The sequence below is a fragment of the Lolium rigidum genome, chromosome 2, assembly GCF_022539505.1.
Source record: "Lolium rigidum isolate FL_2022 chromosome 2, APGP_CSIRO_Lrig_0.1, whole genome shotgun sequence".
Classification (NCBI taxonomy): domain Eukaryota; kingdom Viridiplantae; phylum Streptophyta; class Magnoliopsida; order Poales; family Poaceae; genus Lolium; species Lolium rigidum.
The window spans coordinates 150,528,806-150,535,069 of record NC_061509.1 but is presented as its reverse complement, the minus strand read 5'-3'; the positions used below and the strand labels follow the sequence as shown (position 1 = coordinate 150,535,069).

General features: G+C 46.1%; 1 pseudogene; it reads left to right on the top strand.

Annotated features, from left to right (window-relative positions):
* Positions 1 to 4,418: 4,418 nt before the first annotated feature.
* Positions 4,419 to 5,359, top strand: LOC124690222 (annotated as a pseudogene).
* Positions 5,360 to 6,264: the final 905 nt, after the last annotated feature.

Sequence of the window (6,264 nt, the reverse complement as noted above, 5' to 3'; positions counted from 1 at the left end):
CAAAGAAGTTTGCAGCACATGTAACCACTAAGTTGTAGGGCACCCAATGCATGGATCTGATCAAAACTTTGACCAGAACCTTTGTCATATCCACTCTAGGATTGTACCATAGATCTAGTCTACCAAAGGAGAAACTGCCTTGTTTACATAATAATTGGTTTGACAATCCAATGGAAAATTTAGCATCAGAACCCGGGCTTCTCTCTCAAACACATGTGATCGCACATTTAAACCTTCATCATGCCTCACAACACTAAACATATGAATGTCATCCCTATCCATGTGATGCGGTCCAGAAGAAATGAGAAAACTCCTAACCTCAGGAGCAGAGAATTTAACCAAACCCACACCCAAACTGTAAACTTGCGCTGAACTGGACGGGTATGCAAATCTCTTTCAAGAATGACACAAACCTCATGAGGAGCCTCCTCCTTGCAAATGTCCTCCAACTGAGGAACGACAATGATGATCGCATATTATTCATGTTGTAATGGCGGATCACCAACCACCACCAAGCTCCTTTAACAACGATCAGTTGGGCTCGGCTCAATGTTCACCGGACCAGGGAGGAAGGGCAATGGGAGGAATGGGAAGTTCGCCATGCCAGCCTCACTAGCTGGTGGTGGCGGTGATGCGGAAGGCGGCGGCGGTGGCGAGGGTGGAGGTGGTGAGGATGGTAGTAGCGGAAGGGGCGAGGGAGGTGACAAGAAATTTGTCGACAGATGAAATAACTTAGTCGAGGCAAAGCCTATTCACACAACATCGGAGAAAAGTGGTGAATCGACAGGGCAGTTAATACCGTTAATTAGGGGTGATTTGTTTTGACACCTTTACCGTAGGGGAATCCCCTACGGTGTATTTTTTATATATATAACAAAGGAACAAATTGTACAAGAGGCAAGAGAATTGCCCCTAAAAAAGAAGGATTACATCAAGGTAGCTGAAAAGTAACTAAAAGAGACATAAAGAAGATCTAGCTAGAAAAGTCTAGTAACCACCCAAGCAGGGGCTGAATAGCTGATTGTTTGACTCTATACTGGTGGAGCCAAAGATCACTCTGAAAGCCCACTTTCCAACGCCCCATAGAGATTGGTATGGCTTGAAAGATGAAATCATTTCTGGTCTTCCAAATGTTCCAAGTCGCACAAGCAAATATCTCCACAAAGCATGGCCCCTGGAAATTATTCTTGGCCTCCCAAAACCCCTCAACTATGCTTGTGTCACTCGGCCACTGAATGTTAAGTGCACTCCAGCAGTTTCTAGCAAATTCACATTCAAAAAATAAATGTGTTCTTGTCTCCAAGCTGGCTGTCTGGCAAAGGGCACACTCTGAACCAGAGTCAATCCTCCAATTTTTCCGCATCATTATGTCTCTGGTGTTTAGTCTGTCCAAGAACATCAGCCATAGAAACACTTTGACTTTCGGAAGAGTTTTAGAAGACCAGATAGCTGTCATGATATCATTTTTAGGCACTCTTTCGAATAAGAAACGGTAAAACCTTGCTGAAGTGTATTTTTCTCCCCAGACAAAACTCCTAGTGTCATGAGTATCCGAGATGAGAGTGTTGCTTGCCAGTTGCTGAACAAGCTGTAACTCCTGATAAGCTTCAATTGACAGAGGGAGGTAGAAATGTGAGGTAATATCATCCGCAGATAAAAGGGCTGCCACTGAGATATCTTCATCAAGTTCAAATGAAAATAATCGTGGGTATCTATCACAGAGCAAGGTTCCCTCTTGCCAAAAGTCCTTCCAAAACAGAACTGAATTGCCATTCCCAATATTGCTTCTCGAAATGCTCCTGTAATCACCCACAAGGCTGAAGATATCCCGCCACCAGAAGGAGCCTTTGCCAGTCTTGGTATGTGGCACATTGTCACCATATATAATGCCCATACCAACTTCACCCAAGGAGTATCAGGATGTGAATAAAAGTTGTGTAGCTGTTTCATCAACAAAGCCTTATTTTGGAGTTCAAGGTTTTTCACACCCAACCCTCCACAATGTCTAGGACGACAGACTTTACTCCATGCTGCAAGGGCGTTCGTCGAAGAGGAGTCTTCATCCTTTGCCCCCAGGCAGTGACGTTGAGCTCTATTACACAAATTAAGCATTGTTTTCTGAATCTTGAGAGAGCACATATAAAATGTTGGAAGGGTGGAAAGCACTGATCTCACAAATTCTAGTCTTCCTCCATAGCCAAGAAAACGTGCACTTGCATCGAGTCTTCTTTCCACTAGTCCCACGAGGGGAGAGAGATCTTGAATAGTTGGTTTGGTCACCCCCAACGGTAGACCCAAGTATGTGAAGGGCAAAGTCCCCAAGGTGCACCCAAATGTATCAGCCATCAACTGCAATTTATCCTCTGAAACATTAATAGGAATGAGACATGACTTAGAGTAATTAACCCTCAAACCTGTAGCTTGGGCAAAGGTTTCCAACACCTCTTTCAAAGCAGTCAACTGAATTGGACAAGCTTGAAAAATTAGCAGTGTATCATCGGCGTATTGCGCAATAGGAAAATCTGTATTAGGAATATTCAGAGGTGCTACAAGTTCTCCATTGCGAAAAAGACCATTTACCATGGCTTGTAAAAGCTCAGAAACTCCCACAAATAAGAGCGGGGATAGTGGATCTCCCTGTCGAACCCCTCTGCGACAGTTAAATTTCTTGCCAGGGACTCCATTAAGAAGTATCTCTGAAGTTCCACTAGACATAAGCATTTTTAACCACATAATCCATCTCTGATCAAAACCAAAAGCAGCAAAGATTTGCAAGATAGCATCATGCTCTACTGTATCAAAGGCTTTCGCAAAGTCTAGTTTTAGAATAATTGTCTCTTCTCTCCCTTGTTTGCATTGATATATATATTCATATGCCCAGCCTACACAGTCCTGAATATTCCTCGAATGCAAGAAACCATACTGGTTAACATGTACCAGTTGAAGAATCTTTTCTTGCAGACGGTTGGCCAAGATTTTGGTGATCAATTTGAGGCAAATATTGAGCAGGGAAATTGGTCTAAAATCATTGGGCCCTTCAGGTGAAAGAATTTTGGGAATCAGGGTAATGAACGAATCATTAATGCTTTGAAGGTTAACAGTACCAGCCCAGAATTCATCACAGAGCCTATAAAAATCAAAATTAACAATTGGCCAACACACCTGGAGAAAATTACCAGAAAACCCATCTGGACCAGGAGATTTGTCAGATGGCATATGAGCCACTACATTGTCGATTTCCTCCGAAGTAAATGGCTTGGAAAGTTCCTCTAGGCCAGCCAGTGGAGAAAAGTAATGAGAGAAGTCAAAATCCTCCAATATGGGAACAGATATCCCCAGTCTTTCCTTATACACATGCCATAAGAGGCCTGGCTTTTCTTGATGATCAATAGCCAAGGATCCATCTGTTCTTATAAGAGAAGCAATTGAGTTTTTTCTATATCTGATAGTTGCCATGGAGTGGAAAAAAGATGTGTTCTCGTCACCTAGCCGAGCCCAACGTGCAGTGCACCTTTTCTTCTAGTATTCCTGTTTACAAGTGAGAAGATGTTGCAATTTTTTCTTTACAATATTACGAAAATTCCATTCAGTAATATGTAAAACCCTCTGTTCCTCATAAGCATCCAATTGGAAAATAACTGCATTACAATTTTTGATCAAAGAGTCAAGAACCTGGAAGCTAGCACTCCATTTTCTCAAACCCTTTCTCAAAACAGTTTGGCTGATAAGCATTTAGCTCCATCACCTGGGCAGTTAATGTCCCAAATATTTTTAACCACATCCATAAAACCAGGCAGCCTAGTCCAGAATGTTTCAAACCGAAACACTTTTGCTTTGGGAATGGAGGAACCAATGGATATAACACAGGGTGTGTGATCAGATGTAGGCCTAGCGAGAGGTTTAACCATAGTATTAGGAAATTTAAGAGTCCATGCAGTGGAGGTAAAGAACCAATCTAATTGGACAAGCAAAGGATCTGCCTGCATATTGCTCCATGTAAAGGATCTCCCCTTGATAGGTAACTCAATGAGGCCCAGATAACTAATAATTTCATTGAAAGTTGCAATATCTGTCATATTTGCTCCAACACGATTACGATTCTCAACAAAAACATAGAAGTTGAAGTCCCCAAGAATAAGCCATAAGGAGTCATCAGAAATATCCAGTGATTACCTTCTTTTTAAACCCAGAACTGTTACTTAACCAGGGAAGGAAGAGAGCCGATAGCCCCTCCAGAAAAAACAGATTGTTTTCTAATTCGCCAAACTTTCCTATTGGGACACACATTGTCTATGTGGGTGCTGGGCTTACAACGTATCGTGAAGGGCAAAGACGACCCAAATTTCCAAGAATGGAACCCATGGTTAAATTTGCCAAACTTTCCAGTATGATTTTTTTATTTCGATATTAAAGCAGAAATGGAACAAGAGGAAATGAATATACGGGTAGTACAACCAGCATTTGCACATTTAGCAGAAGTTCTTGGAAAAAATTTAACACAGTCTTCAGATTGGATCGTTGTCGAAGTAAAACCCATGCTGGATGTTGAGTCTATCGAGGCCTATGTGTCAGAGTTCATCGCCACCCTTCTCTTTGTGCTTGCCAGCGTCGGGTCGGCCATTGCCTACAGTGAGTCGCGGCAACTGTAAATTGCGTCCAAATTTCCATCGGTGATATGATCAGTATGAACTGACATCGCGATCTTCGCCCTCTTCGTCGACGTCGCGGTCGCCGCCAACATCTCCGGCGGGCACCTGAACCCCGCCGTAACCTTCGGCCTTGCCGTGGGCGGCAACATCACCATCCTCACCGGGATCTTCTAATGGGTCGTCCAGCTGCTCGATCGGCTCCACCGCCGCATGCTTCCTGCTCAAGTTCGTCACCCACGGGAAGGTACGCGCGTGTACTTTCCATACCACCACTGATTCACTATACTACCAGTTCAGTTTACGTCTGTACGTCTTACCGGGAACTGATTCTAAACGCAGGCCATCCCGACGCACGCCGTGGCGGCGGGCATGAACGAGTTCGAGGGTGTGGTGATGGAGATCATCATCATCTTCGTGCTGGTGTACACGGTGTACGCCATGGCCGCCGACCCCAAAGAAGGGCTCCCTCGGCACCATCGCGCCCATCGCCATCGGCTACATCATCGGCGCAAACAGCCTCGCCGCCGGCCTTCAGCAACGGCTCCATGAACCCCGCCCTCTCCTTCGGCCCGGCCGTCGTCGCCGGCGACTTCGCTGGAAACTGGGTCTACTGGGTCGGCCCTCTCATTGGAGGCGGCCTCGCCGAGCTCGTCTACGACGACGTCTTCATCGCGTCCTACCAGCCCGCCGCCGACCACCACTACGCCTAAATCGCATAGGTCATCGAAGCGTCGTGTTTAGGATCCTATCCTACATATCTTCATACCTGGGCTAGCCTGCTGGGCCACCACATGGGCCTAGGTCGTGTTCCAACCAGCATGTACTAATACCTCGGAGGACCCGCTCAAAAAAAAACCTCGGAGGAGAAATCTCAAAAAAAAAAAAACCTCGGAGGAGACAACGATCAGGCCATCCAGTTGGATCATGACGGAAACGGCGGCGGCTTCTTCTCCTACCTTGGCTCTGATTCTCTACCCCCTTTCATGCGTGTTCCTCAGTGTAGCTAGTAATTCTTGTATCTGTGTATGATCTGAGTGGAATTGAGCAGTTGAACCCTAACATCTGGAATCAGAGCCAGTCACCACCTTCCCCAAAATTTCCCCAATTTTTTCCATCACATACATCGCATGACTTCTCTGACTCCCGAGCTCAAGGCCTACCTCGACGAGTGGAGGGCCGAAATCAAGCTTATGCGCGACAAGCTTATGCCCCCGCCTCCGGCTCCCGCCACCATCACGCCACACGTGGTCACTGTGCCCGTGGCGAGCTCCGACATGGGCAACCTCGCCCTCGCATCGGCATGGCTGGCTGAGCCTTCGGCGCCGTTCTCTGCCATCGGGGAGCCACTAGCGGTCACTCCCGCTACAACCGTCCACACCAGTGCTGGGTTGCCCGCATCCTGCTCGATAGATTGCGCGGCCCAAACCGTCACCATGTCATCCTCGACGCTCATGTAGTGGGCAACCAGGTCGTCAACGGCACCAGCGGCCACGACCAACTGCGTGGTCTCTACCAAGTCCATCCCTGTGGTATTGGGGTTACAAAAATAGAGGAAATAGATGTGTGCATTGTGATACGTCACAAACGTATCTATAATTTTTGATGTTCCATGCTT